Source organism: Temnothorax americanus, unplaced genomic scaffold (assembly GCF_048541705.1).
Source record: "Temnothorax americanus isolate GAGA-0224 unplaced genomic scaffold, ASM4854170v1 Scaffold13, whole genome shotgun sequence".
NCBI lineage: Eukaryota > Metazoa > Arthropoda > Insecta > Hymenoptera > Formicidae > Temnothorax > Temnothorax americanus.
Window position 1 is genome coordinate 3587335 of NW_027509264.1, and position 20166 is coordinate 3607500.

General features: G+C 45.6%; 1 protein-coding gene across 6 annotated transcripts in view; it reads right to left on the minus strand.

Moving 5' to 3' along the window:
- Sona (sol narae metalloprotease) overlaps positions 1-19908 on the minus strand; it is a 50202-nt gene extending 30294 nt beyond the window's left edge. For 2 of the 6 annotated variants that reach the window (XM_077399635.1, XM_077399641.1), the window contains exons 1-2: positions 14898-15297; positions 13208-13502 (exon numbers count right to left, since the gene is read on the minus strand). The gene's annotated coding sequence lies outside the window, so the exon portion shown is untranslated. Of the gene's footprint in view, positions 1-6232; positions 6385-13207; positions 13503-14897; positions 15298-16848; positions 16872-19656; positions 19771-19824 lie in introns of those variants that run through there. The other 4 variants (XM_077399636.1, XM_077399638.1, XM_077399639.1 and 1 more) reach the window with 4 other exon arrangements.
- Positions 19909-20166: the final 258 nt, after the last annotated feature.

Consider the following 20166-nt stretch of genomic DNA (forward strand, 5'->3'; position numbering starts at 1 on the left):
GTTTTCTGCCTTTCATACATTAGTTACTCGCGGCTGCAGATTATTCCATTTTTCTCGCGTCTAACAGCCACACGTCGGGTCGCGTTATTGTAAAACGCGACGTGGCGAAAGATAACGAGAAGTACCGTAAGTTAATTTACGGTATATCCGCAATAACGCATCTCTCTCTCTCTCTCTCTCTCTCTCTCTCTCTCTCTCTCTCTCTCTCTCTCTCTCTCTCTCTCTCAGCGGCTCGTCGCGGTAATTATCCCGGCAACTCCGTGCGATTAGTTTCCGCGAATGTTACTGTCGGCGTGTTGTTTTAACACGCCTAATCGACTCTTGGACGACCAATACGTCGCGCCGCGCGTAACGAACGAGCGTAATTACTTTGTGCAAGAGGTAAGTGACCTTTCGGCAATCGGGTGGCTTCAGAGAAATTTCGATTGCGTAATGAATGTCAACGGGGAGTCGTCACCTCTAGAGGGGAGAGGAAGAGCGGCGCAGGGGCATAGGCTGCTGCACGCCCGTAATCGCGCGCCTCGCCGCCGTTATGCAAGATACGCAACGATACAGAAGTCACTCATGCGGGACCTATCTACGCAAGGACACTCTCGGGAACAGAGAGTTTTCAGCCCGCGATGCGATGCGGTGCGGTGCAACCGTCGTTTGTGCAACGTTAAAGACCTCGACAATGAGGACAGATATGCGCCGCGGCAGAAATTAGTTCACGCGCGTTTACACGCGAAATTGATTCAACGTTACGCTATTTGCGTACGATTCTATCGCGCGCGCGGGCGCTGAATAGCACTCGCTACAATAAAGCGCGAAAGTGTTGCAAGAGCGAATGCACTATGATCCCTATAAAAAAATAAGCAAACGCGAGACTGATTCTTTTCGCCGCTGGCCTTCGCTACGTTGACACGGCAATTCTCAGATTTTAACAATCTAAAATTACGATTGATATATCATCCAAAGGTTCCTGTTGAATAATGTAGCATGAGATAAGGTGCACGAGGCTTTAAAAAAAAAAACTTATAGTAAAAAAGATACTTTAAAGCGTCGTGTGTGGCAATATCAAATATAAAAATCGCAAACTATCGCGGACCTTGAAATCTTGCCGATACAGCCCGAGACTAACAGTATAAGTATATCCCTGGTCCGTCCAGCGTTAACTGTGTAATCGCAAAACGAGAGTCTGAGACGATTGCGTCACGAAAATTTCACGAACAACCCGACTCGCATTGATCCATTATTTCCACCGGAGCGGCGGCCAGGTGTGGTTAAACTCTCGCGTACGTTTAACGGTAATCGACCTCGGCGCCGCGCTCCACATCCACCACCGTCGTCGCGCCAATTGGATCAATTTCGCGCTGTTACTGCGGGTCGCCGTCGCCGTCGCCGTCGCCGTCGCGATGCGACAACCTTGACCCGTATCGAACTAGACCGATCCTTAAAGTAGGTGAGTTAAGTATACGTGTTTCATATTTCGCAACGCCTGGTTCCCAACACCAATTTCACTTCGACCGTGACTCGAGTCGGCAAGCGACACGGTAGCGCGGCCTCACCGCACCGTCTCGTTCTTTTCATATAAGTACCGGCTGAATGCGCGCGCCGCCTTTTCCATACGCGGCGAGCGACGATGATGTACGAAGTACGTTCTCTCTCATCCGAGCGTATACATTCTTGAGTATCTACATCTCTACGATTAATAATACCCGCATCTTGCGCGTCTGCTCCATAGACTGCATTTTCCGAGTCCTGTCGAGCGGACTTTCGAAATTACCTAACACACTGACCTATCTCTCATATCTCTCAAATCAACTCATACCTCTCAAATGGGTTATCTCTGAAATAGTTTTGGTATTCGAACATCGTCACCCTCTGAAAATAGATCACCTTTTCTGTGTTGCGATGGAGCTGCGGAGGAGGGCGGAGGGGAGAGATCGTTGATGTCTTAGAACCGTCCTTCGGCCGTTAGGAAGAAATTAAATTTCGAAGTCTCGCCATTCCTTTACACAATTCCGGATGCCTGTTAATCAACGTAATACATAGCTTACCCGGCGCGATGACGAAACAGAAGCTATCGACGGTAACGCCGCGGCTGTTTAATCTCTTCAGTCAGCAGGTTACAATTAGGATGGTAGTGCGAAACACTCGATATGTACCTAGCGCGTAATGAAATGTCGTGGCGGCAATGACGACATTGAGCCGTTGCCGGTGACACACTGGTGTTTCACGTTGCGATTGTCAACAGCGAGACGGTTGTTTCAACATTCGAACACGGGAAACGCAATAAAAATTAGCTAACAGCCACGCTGCATCGCGCCGAAAGGGGGAAAAAGCATATTGACTTTTCCCGTTATATTTTCGTCAAGATCGATAATTTAAGGTTAATTTATGGTTTGTCATAAAAAAATTATCTTGCACTAGGAACGGGTAAATTCTGTAAACTCTCGTGTCTCTCGGAATAACGATTCAAGAGACTCATCGCCGGACGCGGGGATTTCGCACTCGCAAAATAAAAAACGTTTCAAATTATATAAAAGAAGGGTTATTTATATGCGCTCCGCCACGGGACATAGATAAAAATTAAAATGTCACCGTCTAAATTCTTACGTAAACCACAACTGCGGACAGGTTAATTGCATCATCTTTTTATATATGTATATAAATATATAAACGCACACGTTCTCGCAAAAGCGCAAACGTACCCGCGCGTGCGCGAACGGGCGGAAGAAAACAGCCGTCTCGAATATTCGGCTTGACATTCACATTCGCTTCAATTTTCGTGTTTTCCCACACACGTCCACAAATCCGAATGGAGATCTCAGCTCGTATTTGCATAAATAAATTTTAATTTTCTTACGGGCAAACCCATATATACTACGGCGAATCGTCGTCCACAACGCGGTCGACGAGCGGCAACGTAAAAAAAAATAAGAGAAGTTTACGCCAGCCGTCTGGCGACTGTACAATTTTTTGTCAATTTCCTGTACGTATATAGAATTAATTGCGATGACCGTTATTATGTCTTCACACCTAACGGCAGACCGTCCTTTTTTAATCGGTACAGCGATTCTCAACCTTGACCGGTATTCAAACACCGAGTATCCCCTCGCGAGTCGCAGCCCGAGTCAGAAATCAAACCGACGTGATGAAACGAACGAATCTGCATGTTGCCAACTGACGTACGCATATTTCGTACGATTGTTCATAAAACGTGCGATCGGATTTCGACACGTATCGAAGAAACCAAAGCAGTGGGGGAAAAAAACATATCCGAGAATAAGAAATCCAGGAATAAGAAATCAAGAAATCGAGATAAATGTCAACGTAAAATGTTGGTTCTTCACCTGTTTTGGAGGACGAGGGAACGGAGTATTTGAATTACGATCAATTAGCACGGTAATAATTTCTTGACGAGCACGCTCGAATTCATGTTTATGAAAACTTCTTTCACTTAACTCGACTCTCATGTACACATATATATTTCACGAACACTCTCTGTATACGCTCACGAATCACGCGCGTGGTGACGTGCGATGCACAGGAATGAAGAACTCGGTGGTCCGTCACCGCCGAATTGTGTCGAGGATCTAAGATGGATATCTTTTTTGGAGCTCCTCGCGAAGCGAAGGACTTAAAAGCCGCGTTTGGTACCTATATACGTAAGTCGACGCACGCGTGACACGCATGAAAAATTCGTCGGGCCAGCGACGCGAGAAAAAATCTCCCTGGCTCATGTGACGCATTTCCGTAACTTAAGAACTCGGGGTCATTGACCCACAGAGCTATCAAATTTTCTGGAGGGATAAACCAAAATTCTGCACTACAAAAGAAAAAGAAAGCTTCTTCGTACCAAATGTTTTTTGGCTTTCTGGATTTTGATCTAAGTGATTAATTTTTTCGTTGTTATTTACTTCTTCGTTGTTAATATACGTGCACAATAAAATAAGAATCGTGTATATGTGTGTACGTGTGTGTGCGACGTAAAGAACAACGCGTACAATAATTTTTAGATACGTGACTCGAATATGGAGCTGTCGCTCTGCACGGAACAGCTGTACGATCATTAAAGTTCCAATTGCAAGTCCTACCTCTAAATGTAACTGACGCTGTAACGGCGGGGCTATTAGTAGTAATGACAGACATGCCCGCGTACGTAAAAAATAATAATCGCCGCAAGAATGTCCGCCGCTATACGCGCTCGTTTTTCCTTGACTCGTGCATTTTAAATCCTTGCTTAAATCCAGGTCAAAGTTGTAACGCGCGTGCACATAAATAAATAGCACGCGCATTCTTGCAAATGAAGATCATTAATCACACGATCGGAGAAAAATGAAAATTACTGTCTCACTAATTTTGGTTACCACGCACACGACTGCAATCTTCCTTGACAAATCCTTCAAAGAGCATTTGCTGAATAACTCCAATCGAGACGAATATAGAACGTATAAGAGTCCATAACGGTATATCGAACTTCTTGAAGATTTTATTTCGATCTTTTTAGATTTTGTGTCAGAACATTTTACAGTCAACACAAATCCGGATTTATTCTTCTGTATTACCCCGTTCATAGTTTGTTATTACTTATCTGACTAAGTTATTTCAATTTAAGCTTTTTTAACCGTATTGTACCGTGTTGTGTTATACTTGGCGTATTAATTTTTTACAATATTTGCGGAATAGTAACGTTAAAGTCGTAAAATAGCAAAATACATGGAACAAAACTATCCGTGCAAAAACGCGACCCCCCATAGGTCTTCGCGCTTGGTTGAACACGGACGCGGATACTCATGATATCTGGGAGATCTACTTGAACTCCGTTAACGTTAATAAGACCACATACCTGAAATGCAGAAAATCGCTTAGCGCGATTGTTCCCTTCGCTATGTAAGATATTGGTAATTCCTCGCAATCGAGGACGCACGTTATACATACCGAGGTGCAATGAATCAATCGTTTGTCACGCGCAAATTATAATTCACGCCTCGGTAATAACACAACAAATTAACACTCTCATTCCTAATGGGTCGTGATACTTGAACTATTTCCGATCGATCAACACATATTTGCATGTTAAGAAATATAGAATTGCCAATAAACTGTAACGATCCTCGGTCGTTACAAATAAAATTTATTATTTAACAGAGAAATAAGAAATTGTATTATTAAATATTATTTGAAGAAAAAAGAAACATTATCATAAAAAAATATACAATATATAAATTATACCTCGTATATGTAGAAATAAGAAAAAAAAACTTGTTGCTTTAAAAAATATTCTTTTCTAAATTAACTCTATTAAAGAATCAATTAACGCACAGACGAAATAATTGTCGTTAAATTTGGAACGCGCGTTGATCGTATTATACCAAAATCGCAATCAAACGTTTGTGCAAGTTGTGCAGCAACCGAATCGACTCGCTATCTTTCCGCCGATACAAGAAACAGAATAAATTTATGTAACATTGTTATTTAATGTTACACAACTGTTCTCTTTACTAAAAATTCTATACTAGTTACACAATTTCTACAACGATAGCGGTGAATAGAATTCTTTTTCATTAATAGTATTAAAAATCCCTTGTTGAAAAGAGAGATATTATCTCTTAATAACAGACAATTTACCGTTACACGGGGATACGTTCGAGACCCCGATCCGCATATTTAAGTTAAGACTTCCGATCATCTCACAACTGTATAGATTCTAATTAATACCTCAATATTCCACTTTGAGTAAAATTTGTGATTAGCTTGAAAAATGTAACATCCGTGACATTTACGGCTTTTTTAATATGTCTTTTTAATTTACACGGACAGCTTTGTCGAAAAGATCACAAGATTCTGGTAAAGCGTGTAGGTAAAAACTTAATTAATTATTCATTCGATCGCGGTATTCTCGATACGAATCGATGTTTTGATTTTTGTACTTCGGACCTCTATTAGTATATAATCTGCGCACTTGTCGCTCAAGATCAAGATATGGTTTCGCCATGGAGATCCGCGGTCTTAAAGGCGCATGTCAAGGTTGCGCGCATTTTTCCGACAACGAATATTTAAGGAATGACAGTTGATCGAGTAGCTGCCGGAATTAATATTTAAGTCACGCAACATGTTCGCCGACTCAGACTGATGCAAGCCGCTTCGGGTAGATACGTTTACTACCGCGCTTTCATCACAACAAAGAATAATAAGAAACATAGGTGATAAATTGGAACATGCGAATGCAGTAAATATATAAATTTACACATAAACCGTAATCCTTTCTCGTTCCTTCGTGCTGTCCGCAGGAATATCTGTTTCGCGTTTCTCTGACTCGGTCTTTACGCTGTCATCATCGCGCGCGGCGCGTTACTCGATTGCTAACTTGTCGCACACCTTGCCGATACGACTCGCCATCTCGCATAGACGGACAAACTATCTCGCCGGGGCACGAAGCGAGAATCTCGCGGTACGTGGACGGGGAGGGAAAAATGTATTCTGGGTGCGCCTGCCATTGTGTGTGCCGCCGTCGTCGCTGGGTTCTCTCGCATTTGCTTACGGGAGACGACTCTCGAGAGCGTATATATATATATATATAGAGAGAGAGAGAGAGCCGAGCCGAGACGGGGAACGAACGAACGCGGCTGCAGCAGGGCAATACCACGGAATGGAATGGAATGGAACGGAATGGAACGGAATAGCAGGAGAGCGTGTTACAAAATATCAGCTTTCACCGTATCGCCGCTACGATATACCGAGACGCGGAGAGCAACGCGCGTCGTCGTCGTCGTCGTCGACGACGATGTCGCGCCGGCCGATCCTGTCGTCTTCATCATTATCCTTGACCCGCGGATACCGCAGGCGGGATTATACACGGATCGATAATTGATTCGTCAATATAACACTGTCGTTTTCTCATGCGAACCGTTAGCTCTAAGTACTTTGAGTACAAATTGCCTATATATGTATATAGCAAGTATATGAAAAAGAACAAGTCAGAAGAAAAATTAAAAATAGAGAAATAAATTAAAGAGATCTAAAGAAATAAATTAAAAATCTTTTTTTTACTATATCCATGGACAGAGCTAATGATCCGTGCCAAGAAAGGAAATATAGAGCGGCTGCGCGTGAACGCAATCGCAAGAGGTTTAATAAACAATGACTGCCGTGTGACAAGAGCGAGACTGTCAAGAATATTGATGGATATTTCGTAAAATAAACAGGGCGTGCTGGATCCAGAAAGCAGACGACGATGCGTCAAGTCGCGACGTGCCGCTTTCAACGCCGCGTCAACGCGATTATTGATAACTCGGAAAAATCTGTATTCCACCGGGAATACAGGTGTCCGCGTAAAAGATGTATGAAATGTACATATATATATTATACACGACGGGCACGTACGACAGGCACGCTCTGTTGTGCTGCCTCGCGAAAAGATTCGTATCGCGAATAAAACATCTTCGGATCGGGCGATTCGTTGCGTAAGAGAGAAAGAGAAGCACGCTCGCCCGGCCGAGGCCGCGAAAGTATCGCACGCCGAGGAGTCACAATTTGCTCATCCCCGCGCACACGAGGGGATCCCCCTTTTCGTCGTAATGTCAGACGTCCGCGATCGTAAATCCCTAATTGCAGGTGAACCGCTTGAGCTCTTTAGAAGGCGGCCGTTCCTCGCCACCTGTACGTTTTCACGTGGTGTTCCACGTGAGCGGCGCGCCGTGTGTCTCAATGCTACGGTGCAATTGAAAGTAAATTCTTTTTTATTTTTTATTGACGGGATATATACCGGCGTGACTGCTCGCGTAAACCCGGCACTTCGCGGTGTTTCTCGAACTAATCGCATCACGCGGAGTCCACGGAGATACGTTATCTCGCGCGTTGTAGCATACGCGGCTTTGTTTTTTTTTTTTTTAATAGAAATGCAGCGATGACAGGTCGAGTGGTCACTTATAGACGCTCTTTCGCGTTCGCGTATCATCTCGCACCTCCCTCATTCTCATCTTGATTTTATGACGCGTTTCTCTATTAGGTATTTCAGCAAGCACGCGCAAAACACGGCGATAAAATGAGAAAGAGCCTATTTGAAATCGATGACTGTTAAGAGAGGGAATCATTATAATTTCGCAACCGTACTATTATAAGGCTGTAGCAAAAATAAATAAAAACCAAGTAAACGCTGCCAAGCTCCATATAGTACAGTACCTACATATAAACGTATATTTATATTTCTTAATTGAGCGACGAAAGTTTATAATCCGCGTAAAATGTCTCGAGATGCAAAACTCGTCGAGATGCGACGTCGCGATTTCGCCTTTTCATTCGTTAAGCTTGACGCGTGCGAGTCAATTAAATCGACTTATATGGGTCAATGCCCGATTTTCGAGGCACTGTCGTGCCCGGCGTGACGTTCTCTCTTCCACGGAACGGCGTCGATCTCCGCGACTCACAGTCTCGCGGGAAAGGACTTTCGACGTTCAAGAAATCGCCGATTCACTTTTGCAATCGTCGAGCGTACACTCGATCGGAGCGGACGCGCACAGCTGATGATCCCAGCTGGCCGTAATTTTCTGCCCGTGCACTGGCAATCGCGTCTTCAACCGTCACCTACGCTTCGTTACACGATGACTGGTCTCAAACCAGGGTCTCGGTTTTCTGAATTGCACATTCTTGCACGAAAGTTCCCAGAAATTAATGTGTCAAACGACAGCGATGACAATGACGACGACGACACGATAACTGATCTTTGACAAAATCCACGTGAGTCATGACGAATTGGGATTTTTATTTATTTTTGCACGATTCATTGTATTTCTACATCCTTGTCGCATATTCCTCGATAGCCTGAAGAAATATTTCTCGGTATTCTTCCATTTCAAGCGTTCTCGGTGCCGGAATATATTTGAGAGATATCTTTAATAACGCGAGATGGAAATACGAGATATAAAAGGTATGCGCTAAAAAACGTGTTTCGTCTTCCAGGAATTCACGTTGATAGATTTTCACGGTGAATCTCCAGAGACATTTAAAAGCTATTAACCCGAGGACGATGATGGTAGGTGGATGATTGCGAACTCCGCGACGTTCAACCCCCTTCGAAGATGCAATGCGGGCGCGATGGAGAGCGAGATTGCGTAATGGAAAACAGTGAGGCAATCGCATGGCGGTTAAAACGGCGATTTCAATTTGCGATATATCAGACGGGACGCATAGCCTTTTGCATCATAAATGCAGTCCTCGTAATACCAATATCGCTTATATTCGCGCGGCGTTACATGATAATTGGTGTTCTCAAGGTTTCACGCATTATATTAGAATATTTATGATTGCGATTTAATTTGTCCACGATGACAGTCATCGCGGAGACGATATCTTATTCATGCTCGATGCATCTGATAAGTAATTAATACATACGATAAATAATATAAATGTCACTCGGAAGCATACGCAACTTGTGCGCGCAACCATGCAATGTTTTTCAAATCTTTTTGTCTTACGGTAAGTTCCTTTAACAAACATTTTTCGGCAAAACCTGTTGCTTACGTTAATTTAACCCGATTTAATTAGGTATATGTTAAAATATTTTATTTCTTTACGTAACTATAGAAAGGGTAAAGATGAAAATAGTGTACGACTACGTACTTTAAGAAAGAGAAAAAGTACGCTGTCCGTGTAACATTATTAACAATGCGCTTTGTTTGGAGAAAGAACTTTGCGCGTTGCAATAATATAGCAAGGGAGGACGCGAAAAGAACCTGGATTATTGCCTCGAACAGGACCGTAGTAAAAATCGAGGTGGCACGATCGTAACCTTTTCTTCGAGACTGGACTCGTTACCCAACAAATGATTGTCGAGGATGTCCTTTACGTGCTCGACGGAGACTCGCTCGGGGAATTGCAGGCGGTAAACTTAAGATAAAAGGTAAACTGCCAACCCGGACGTAACGTTCATACATCATATGCATCTTTGTCATCGTATCATCGGCGAGATCGCTTGTGCGGTTTTTCCCTCATTTGACACGGTGCCGGTGTCTCGGGAGATCGAGTGATCGACGAGATAACCGCGATTGCGAGACGGACTTAAAATATTTCCCGCTGCGGAACGTTTCGCAATTCGATATAGGTACATCCGTCTCGGGGAGAACCATTAACCGTTAACCCTATCGTCGTTAGGACGATTATTCTTGATAAATGCTCTCAGTTATTTCTTACTCTATATTTAGTTAGCCGCGTCGTGTTATCGAACAAATAAGCTTCACTATAATCACGCGTTTATATAGAACACTTTTCGATATTTCCTTAAAATTGAATAAATCTATAACAATTAGAGAGAAAGAGGGATAACTAGGAAAGTAAGATTAAGTTCTTCCATCGTTTTACGGTGCATTTCATGCGCGATGAAATGATGAATTTACGTCGGAAAGACGAACGTGCGCTGTGCGCGATATAAAATTTGTGCTACGGAGAATTAATGGAGACCGACGCAACACTTGCGGCGTCCTACTTCGTGCGTGAACTATTCACCGCGAATACTTATCGAAACGTTGCTTTTCTCCCCGGCGTGAAAGTGCCCTCCCCTCCCCGCCCCTCCTTGACGAAAGAACGGCACGAGACTCCAAAACGAACATGCGCGTATCAATATAAAGCTCCGATTTCATGATGAGTCCCGTTAATACGGCGCGGGCGCGAGACGATCGAGGAAACGGCAACGCGCCAACCGGAAGGAAACTCGCGGCGCGTCGAATATTTCCGCGCAATTAGTAACAGCTTTGCCCACACGTGAAAGCGGCAGCGGTAAATTAAATCAGCCGTTAGAGCAGAGAAACAGAAAGCAACCTCGTACACAGCGTCGCATATATCAGCCTATAATTGCACGGTGTTATGCAAAAGTGAGTTAACTCGCGTAGCTGTGGCGCATTGCTTCGAGCAAATCGAGTCAAAATCAAGCAGCAAAATGTGCGGTCTCTTTTTTCATTCTCCTTTAAATAACTATGCTTCGTGCGTAATAAAACCGTGAGATGGAAATATATTGAGCCAGGAAACGAATTTTATATTGCGCATATTGCTTAAAGTGCAGAGTTTTATGTTTCCATCTTCGAAAGGATTTCGTTAATTTACCTTACAAGAAAGTCCAATCGTCGATTTGTATTTGAACGTAAGACGCGATTAAACAAGGAGCAATGACGGAAAATGTCGTGTATTGTTCATTATGCCGACTTTGGAGACCTTAACGGACCCGCGACCGATCGGCTGCAACGCGAAACCTGTAACAAGCTTCGGCGACGTCTAACGGCCCAAACGGCTATAAATAAAACGAGACGACGAAAAATCAGCGCGCAACTGTTTAAAAAGTATAATCGTTATGGGCAAAACCTTAAAACATTTCTACCACTGGGATTGTAGTTTTCCGCATTTTCTCCGCGGCTATATTTCAGTATCCCCCAGATGCTGGCGATTCTCTCTCCTTCTCCTTCCCAAACGAGATCGAATTCTTCCACTTTGGAGGTACGATGCTTAATTGGAATGAGATTAAGCGATTCTCGAGTCAACGAGGTAGCGAAGCCATATAAGCGCGTGCTTACGTTATACAACGTGCGATTCACGCTGGTTTCGGTTTGCGCGTACGAGCGCACGATCGCAAATATTGAAAACGAAAGTTCTATTCCGCCCTGCTTTTCTCTTTTTGTATCCGCTCTCCCGCGTATTCGATCGTTGACGATGTAACTGCCGCGGGCAATATGTCCGTGAAAATGGCCAAACGACGTATTCGTATTTCGATCAGATTAATTCTTTGTTGTAAACGCGAAATTATTAATTATGCGAGTGAACGTTTGTTGATCCGCGAAGTTTGACGAGAGATTCCGCTTCCTGCTGGAAAAAGAAATCAAGAACGCGATTCGCACGCTCGCCAGGAGGACGTACCGTCTTTCGCGACCGCGGGAGACCGCGTCTGGTGAGAAGAAACGAGAGTAAATTAGATCTCGCTTTCGACGCTATGCGTGCACGCGACCGAGAGAGTCTATACCCTTCTCTCGGACGGAAACGTTGGGCGCTCTCCTTCCCGAATCGTTCGAAGCGCGCGATTGTTTGGCAAACAACGTGCCACGTGCGCTGCGCGGAGGTAGGTACAGGTACGCGATGTTGGCGCGCCTCGGCGCGCTAACGACGCGGAAATCGAAGTCAGATCGATCAAGCCGATCGATCAGGTCATTAGGTTTCAGTTAACAAGAGCGATGACAGAGAATAGCCGATACGCGGCGCTATACGAATAATATTGCTGAAAATAAAGAATAAAATCGCGCGTCTGCGTGTGCATCTTTTCAAATTAGCGCAGGACTGGATAAGCGGAGGCGACAAATGACATTCCTCGCTGCATTCTTCATCGCCGCGGCGTCGGTTTCGTAACGGTCGCCGGGAATGCTTATCTATTAGCTCCTTAAGGCTCGTATAATCTCACGTGACTTTTTAATTAGGCGTTTATTCGGACCGTCTGCGCGACATTACGTAAACGGTGTGCTAGATAGATTGGATACAGTATCCTCTACGGGTTATGGTACTCGACTTATTCGGGTATCACGTGTGGAAATCGGCAGATTTAAAATCAAAATGTGTCTGAATCTCGATCTTAAAAAAGTGACCTCTGCTATAAATAAAATGTACGCGTGACTCGCGATAATTGCAACTTCGGTCGGCTTTGTTGAGCACACTTATAACGGTGAAATAAATCGTGCAAAAAATGCAAAGGTCCGCTAATTAAAATCTCAAGATAATAAAAGTTCTTTCGCCGAGATCCGATCTTGTTATAGCCAATCTCCTTTTTTCTATTTTCGCATAAATAACGTTACGGTTCCAGTTCAGCATAATATCAGTTTAATATCAGTTGAACAACTCCTTTTTTCCCTCCAGATTCGTAAAAAAGAATATTCGCCGCAAATAACTCACGCGGCAAAAAAAGTTGCAGACTGCTTTGCATTTTACTTCAATTAAAATTGTCAGCCGCCAAATTGGGGAGCCCATGTCGAAATCGTCTCAAATGAATCCTCTTGAAATGAAAGAGATCACACGGTTTATTACCATATTTACATTACGTAACCTCGATATTTGCGAAATATAGATTTGGTGCAATGACGATTTGGAAACAGGCGGTCCCCGCGATCGTGCCGCGAATTCGTATATCTATATATACCACCACGTGTTTCGCGACGTGCCGAATCATGCGCGTGGCGAAATGAAGGGGGGTACTTACGTCATTTATGGCCGGTAGGAGTGGAGCTACGTCGATCGGATGCGCGATCCGTCACGGTCCTCATGTTTCCATCGCTGCGGCCGTCGAGATCCTCGGCATGACGAACGGACGCGGGCAGGGGAAGGTGTGGGGTCGTCCGGATGCAAATTGCCCTCCTCGCACGTGTACGATGCACAATGCGCGCCGATCGGTCCCGCGGCGAGGAACCGGGGAAAGCTGGAGGATACGACGGGTCGGCGTCACGTGCCTCCTCGCCTCGCGCGCGATTCCGTATGCATCAATTCCCGTATGATCACTGCACACCAACACATACAGGTATTAGGGGAGAGAAACCAAGGGAGGGAGGGAGAGAGAAAGAGAGAGAGAGTTTATCCTCGGGCGTTACGATTTTCGCGAGGCGTCACGAACGTCAAGTATTGCAAGATTTGATCCTGTGCACCCTTTACTCAGAGGAGGAAAATAAAACTGAGGGTGAGATCGGCTCGACGTTATACACCGGCAACTTTTCCTCGAGGCTTCTCCCGACAAAAAGATGGAAGATAACAAGCGGAATTGCGCGAGGTAGGGACGGATGTATAAATTATGAATATCGGGACCGGCGTTTATTGTTTGCCGAAGACACCCCGACGTCAGAATGCAAAGGATCGGAGAAAATTCGACCTTTTTATTCCGCGTCCGTCCACCGGTCGGACGACCTGGGAACGGAGGGACGCGCACGGAACTCGATTAAGCGAGGTGGAAAGGAAAGAGAGAGAAAAAAGAACGGAAAGAAGGAATGAAGAGGAACGGTCGTTTAAAAAAACTCGTCCTCCCGGTTACGCAAAACCGCGACGCAACGGTCGGTCGCGCGGCGCGGCGCGCGGCCAGAAATAAGAGTCGCGCGCCTTTTACGACGAAAAGCCGGCGGGGAAGAGCGGCGCACTTCGTGCCGTACGCGCACGCGCGTCGCGTCGCGTTGCATTAATCGCGAGTCAAAAGCGCGCGGAAGCCATAGTCGTCTCTAATTTAGCAGTTTAACTTATTCACAATTTTACCGAAATTAATAAACGTCATTTTCTCGCGACACCTTCGTACGACGATCCTTCATAATTAAACGTGAAGTTGGTAGTTGGCTCCTTTACTCTTTCGCCTCGACGAAGTCGAGGAGAAGAGAAACAAAGTAGCTAACTTCACTCCGCGATTCGACTTGGAGGAATGAATCGTCCGTAACTTTGTCGTCGCGGAAATGTAGAACACGTTTGCTTTTCCACGCACGTGAATTGCTCGTCGAGGCACATACTTCACTCTCCCGCTCGACGCGCGACTCTCGAATTTCGGGACGCCGCGACGCACAACCGCGCGCGCGCGAACTTTCTCCATCCCGATATCGATCAATCTCGTTACGTGGACGCGGAAGCGCGTTTTTTTCCCCTTAATTGTTGTTACTCCCGCGCCTTCCCGCTGTCCTCTCCTTGAGTCTCTAATCACTGATTTTTAAATCCGGTGTTAATTTGCGATGAATCCAACCAATTTCCGACGTAGGGACGCCCCTTAGTGCGCGATCTCGCGCATTGCACCCTTGGCACTCGCCGACAGTCGCCGTACTCGGTGAAACAAAAGGGTAAACGGGACGCGATGCAAACGGAAACGGAAACGCGAACTGACGAACCGATTCGACGTGAGCGCGAAGAGCGACGATATTTGAACTCACCGTAACTCGCGCCGATTTTCGCAATCCCTAGATCCGTAATATACCTACTTATGTATATTACGTATCTCGGATCTCGGTCAGGATCTTCAGGGTTCGCACGCACGCGAGTCACGCGTACTCTCGGTCTCTCGGCGCGACGCGGACGATGGGCATATCCTCCTCTCCCGATGACACCCCGCCGACGGACCGACTGACCGACTGACTGACTCTCGTCGAAGGACAAACAAACGGAACGGCGGTACCCGATCGCGCGCGCGCACGTGACGGTGGACGACGCGGTGGTGGCGATCCAAAAATCCCTCGCGCGACCAGGGGAGACGCGCGTGAGGGGGCACCGGGGCGCGAACGAGGAGAGGCCGAACGAGGTGGTGCTTGGGCGCGCGCGCCGGCGCGGATTCGGAATTTAATGTGAGTGCGCGAACGGACTCGGTGTAACTGCGACACACACCGACGGCGGCCGTCTGTGCCGGCGGGTGGCGAGAGTCGACGCGGAAAGTGGGGAAGCCCGGGGCCCGACCGAGACGCGCGACGGGGACCGCGACGCGGAGAAGGACCCCGGCGCGGAGCTCTTGAACGCGGATCGCGCTCGTTACACGGCTGCGCCTCGCGCGCAGGAAAAGGCCGTTTCTTCGTGCGAGCGAGCGCGTACGAGAGAACAGCGTCTGTTAAACTTAACTGTTAAACTTTAACAAATTCGACGAGGAAAACCTCGGGATCTTTCCTCTCCTCGCGTAAAGCGTTTCTCCGCGTCTTTTGTACGTAAAATTACAAAGCTCGGGGTTTTCGGAAAACGTGCCCGCGCACGATTTTTCGAAGAGTCGCGTTTAAACTCGAGACGTTCGAGATATCGAATCTCGACTCCAATTTCGATGGAACGGGATGGAACGATGCATTTGTGACGAATGTTACGTCACTGCGCACTGAGATTTCAAATCAGAGCACGTATTAGAAGAAACAATATATAGAAATCTAAAAAAAATAACTAAACAATTCCGATTAGAATCCATTCCGAAAAGTTCCGTAATACGTGCCCTGATTTTGAAATACAAATATGGTATGAGCTAACAAAAATGTTTAACGAAAGCGCGAGTTTATTTCGGACGATGTCATTCGGACTGACGGACTTCACAGAATAGAAATTCTATTTATAATTTTACGTACGTGATACGAAAGGCATTTAAAGAATCGAGATACAAACGTATATAAAATATACGTTGAACTATACGCGGCATATAAAACTATAAATAGAATTTTATGCCCATAATTTGATGCAACAAATAACAATTACAGTTGCTTATTCTCGCGTAGCGGGACGCGTTTCCGGAGTTACCTGTACGTACTTCTTGCATTTCGGATCCGCTTTCAATTGCAACGATAACGTTAGCAGGTAGCAAGAGAGAAACGAGGCGTCCGTCTCGTTCTATCTTTTACGACACACGCGCGAAATTGATACCCTTAAACCGTACACCTTGAAACAATCAATGTCATTTACCGAGCCGGTGCGGCGCGGCGGACGGAAGAGAGGAAACGCTATACGCGCGCGGATATATAGGACATTCGTCCTTTTACTTTCGAGCCGTCGAGTAACACGGTTACTGCTCTCGGCTCCAAGGTGTTGGATTGTAGACCGCGATTGAGTCCTCCGCCCCCCCCCCCCCCCCCCGCGGCGCAGGGGAGGGGAATACCGAGGGGATCGCGTAACCGCGTCGGACGAGCGTTGAATCAGCATCGCGGAAACTTTAATTATCAACGGCTTTCCACAAGGGAGCCGAGTCCGCGCTTATCCACAAATTGCATCCACGGTTGGATGGCCGCTTACGGCGTTGCGCAACAAGTAAATGGCTAATAACCTCGAATTGAGAGATTTCCTTTCGAATTCGCGATTCCGTGTCCGTAGAAATGCCCGACGGCCCCCCGGCCGGCGCGAGCTTTATTGGGAAAGTAAACTTACTGAACACACAGCTGTGTCCACTTAGGGGAACAATGCTTGCGGTCTGGTTTTCCAATTTTACCCTGGCCGACAGAACGAAGCCTTTCGCGCCGCGCTGTTTACCGTCCGTCCCTTCGAGTAACGCTCGGTCGACTGACGTTAGCTGCGAGCTGCGAGCTAAGTTCTCGCGTGGCGGATAGCGGGAGGATTCAAATTAAAGCGCCAAAGGAATTCATGTCGTCGCTCGACACGGAATTAATTCTCACGTTTCTCCCGACGCGTTGTTGTGGCCCAATAAAACGAATTTATTCCCGTTTGCGCTTTCTTCCTCGAAAAATCAGGTATATTCGACGCCGCGCTCAAACGTTTATGGGACACGTCCTATGTACACGCATAAATTTCAACGACCGGCGCCATCGCGGGCGCGCGAATAAATAACGCGGGAGGAAACGTAATACACATACACGTATATTGCGGGATCGCGCGCAGAAATTGCCAGGCTTCTCAGCCGGAAGCGTGTTTACAGTTCGCGTGACCGGCACCGCCGCGGGGCCGCCGGTGGTTTTAGAATCTCGAACGCGGATTTAAAACGCACCGGCGGGGCGGGAAGGGAAGGGGGGAAAGGCACCTGAGTACAGCGACGCGATACAGGTCTACGAGCCGGGCGCGCACAATGGCGGGGGTGGTGCCCGAGCAAGGGGGAAAGGAGCGGAGAAAAAAGACGGATGAAAAGATAGAGGGAGAAAAAAAATGACGCGAAGGAGTGGTAGGGAAACGGTCGTTAGCGTGGGCCTTTGGCTCGGCGATCGTTTTCCGGTTTTCCGTTCTCGCGCGCAAGAGAGGCATTGCCTCTTTGTCCTTCTCTGCCTCCCTCCCCTTCCTCTCTCTCTCTCTCTCTCTCTCTCTCTCTCTCTCTCTCTCTCTCTCTCTCTCTTTCCTCTCTCCTGTCCTGTCTCGCGCGCGCGAGAGGGAAAGTATTTTATATCACGCTTGGCTTGGCAAGAGAAAGGGGACACGGTTCGCTCCTAATTTCTGCTTTAACTTCTGAACCTATATATCTCGCGTATACACAAGCATATGTGTCACCATACGTGTACGTGTACATACACGGTAATATGAGACGCCATGCTCGAATTGTTCCGTGCGCGCGCGCGCGCGCGCGCGTTCTCGCCAATACAATTGTATTGAAAAAGAAGAAACATTCCCCTTAAAAGAAATGTTACAATATAGTTTAGCACACACATATGAATGGACATCTAATATACATCTTTCAATCTTACTTGATCCATATTATTTCTCATTAAATATTAATTAGTAACTGTAAAATTTTCTATTATTAGTTTGGACGTCGTATCTACATTTTACCGTTTGTCTATTTATATTACCGTTTTCTATTTATATAGAATGTTGTATATGTATTAAACATTAAAGTAATTTCACAATTAAGGTAGAATTTTAACAGATTTTTTTCTAAATATAATAATTATGAGTCAAAAGATTAGTGACGCAAAACGAAATTTACAAGCTTACATGTCAAGCGGCTTCCGAGAGAACAATGCTTGAATTAAATTAAATTACTCATTATGCGATATGCTCTCAAAATGTTCTTAAGATACAAGTTTAGCGGCCTCGTTATGAAACACCTCATCGGAAAAAGTTCTATCGTTCGCATTACGAAACCGGATCGGCCTGTTCGAAATGACTTGTATTAAATCGGGATAAAGTAGATAATATAATAATTTCGTCCAAAATCTTGCTGTATTTTCCTAAATATTAAATTAATTAGTGGACAAACGTGCGTCTAAATCTGCCGGTATGTTCAATTGTCCAGTTGAATTAGCGACATCGTGTTTCTCGATGTAGATATGAGATCATAAATACTCAGCGTATGAAATCGTACACATATTGCGGACATATTTAGGGCGTGGATTTCCTGTCTAAATTTTCGCACATCGTAACTGTTGGTTATGCGAGAAATATTATTATCGTTACATCATTAATTATTATATTATTATTTCTTATCAAACATTGATACGTCAAACTGTTTCTAGCTGTGCGTTGAAAAACATTGTCGTATTTCGAGTAGCCAACAGTCGTGACGCGTGACTATTTAGACAGGAAGTGCGCGCTCCGAATATGCGATACACGTGCAAATGTTTGTTAAAAATAAAACGTGCTCTCAAAATATCGAATATATTTCGCGATCGTTTCTTTATGCGGATCGAAGACAAAAAATATTCTTCGAATGTCACATAAATTCACGCAGCGATTAATCTCTCGCTAATAAAATCATCGCGGAACGCGATAAATTCTTATCTGCGATGTCGATAAAATTTGGAGCGACGCTTTGACAAAATCCGAGGGTGAAAACAAGACAAACTTGCGCCATTAAATTAAAAAAAGAAAAGATAAAAGAAACAGAGAGGAAGACAAAGCGTCGGAGAAGAGAGAGAAAGAGATGCAGCAGCGGTAGCTGCTCGGTTGCAATCCGACCAAAAGTGAAATCGACTATGCACCGCCTTGTATCATAGCCGTTATTATATGTTATCCAAGTCGGGCGAGCGGGGGATAGGAAACCCCGGGGGCCCGGCCGCCGCCGTTACAGGAGTTGCGCGCTCGAAACGTAACGCGATATAACACACCGGATGGCGAACCGGCTCGGAGTTAGCGATTATCGCGACATTGGTCGCGGCGGGGCGATCGTCGAGCATCTGTCAAACGCGACGTCGACCTCCGCGCGGCTCTTTTCGCGAACTCCTTCTTTTTTTTCTTCCTCTTCGCCGGTTTCCTCCGTCGGAGGATACTCGACTTAGAAGCGCGTATACGAACCATCGCCGCGCCGGGCGCGGAGCCGTCTACGTTAATTACGAAAGTGAAAGTACGGAGCGGTTCGCGATGTCGGATACGAGGTAAAAAGAAATCCTCGCGCTGTGCTTCTTCTTCGTCTTCTTTCCGCCGCTCTTTACGTAACTCTGGTCCGGACTCGGATCTCGTTACCGTTTTCCGTTTTTGCTGGTTTTGCATCTCGATCACTGGCGCTCGTGAATCGGCTTCTCGCACGGCGAACAGACATCAGGACGGTTTTTTTTGCAGTATCGATGTAGCAAATCTAAAAAGTGATATATGTAATTACGCTTTTATCGCATAATATTCGGAGATTTAACATTTTGTTGTTTTAAAATGCGACATGATTGAAATATTTCTTTTTCTCGAAAAAGGTAAAATGTATCTCAATAAAGAGATAAAGTTAATCGTATCCTCTGAAAATTGGTACTTTTACTCGAGATTCACAAATTTTAAGTTTTCTTTTTTTTGGTAACATTAACCCTTCATACCATC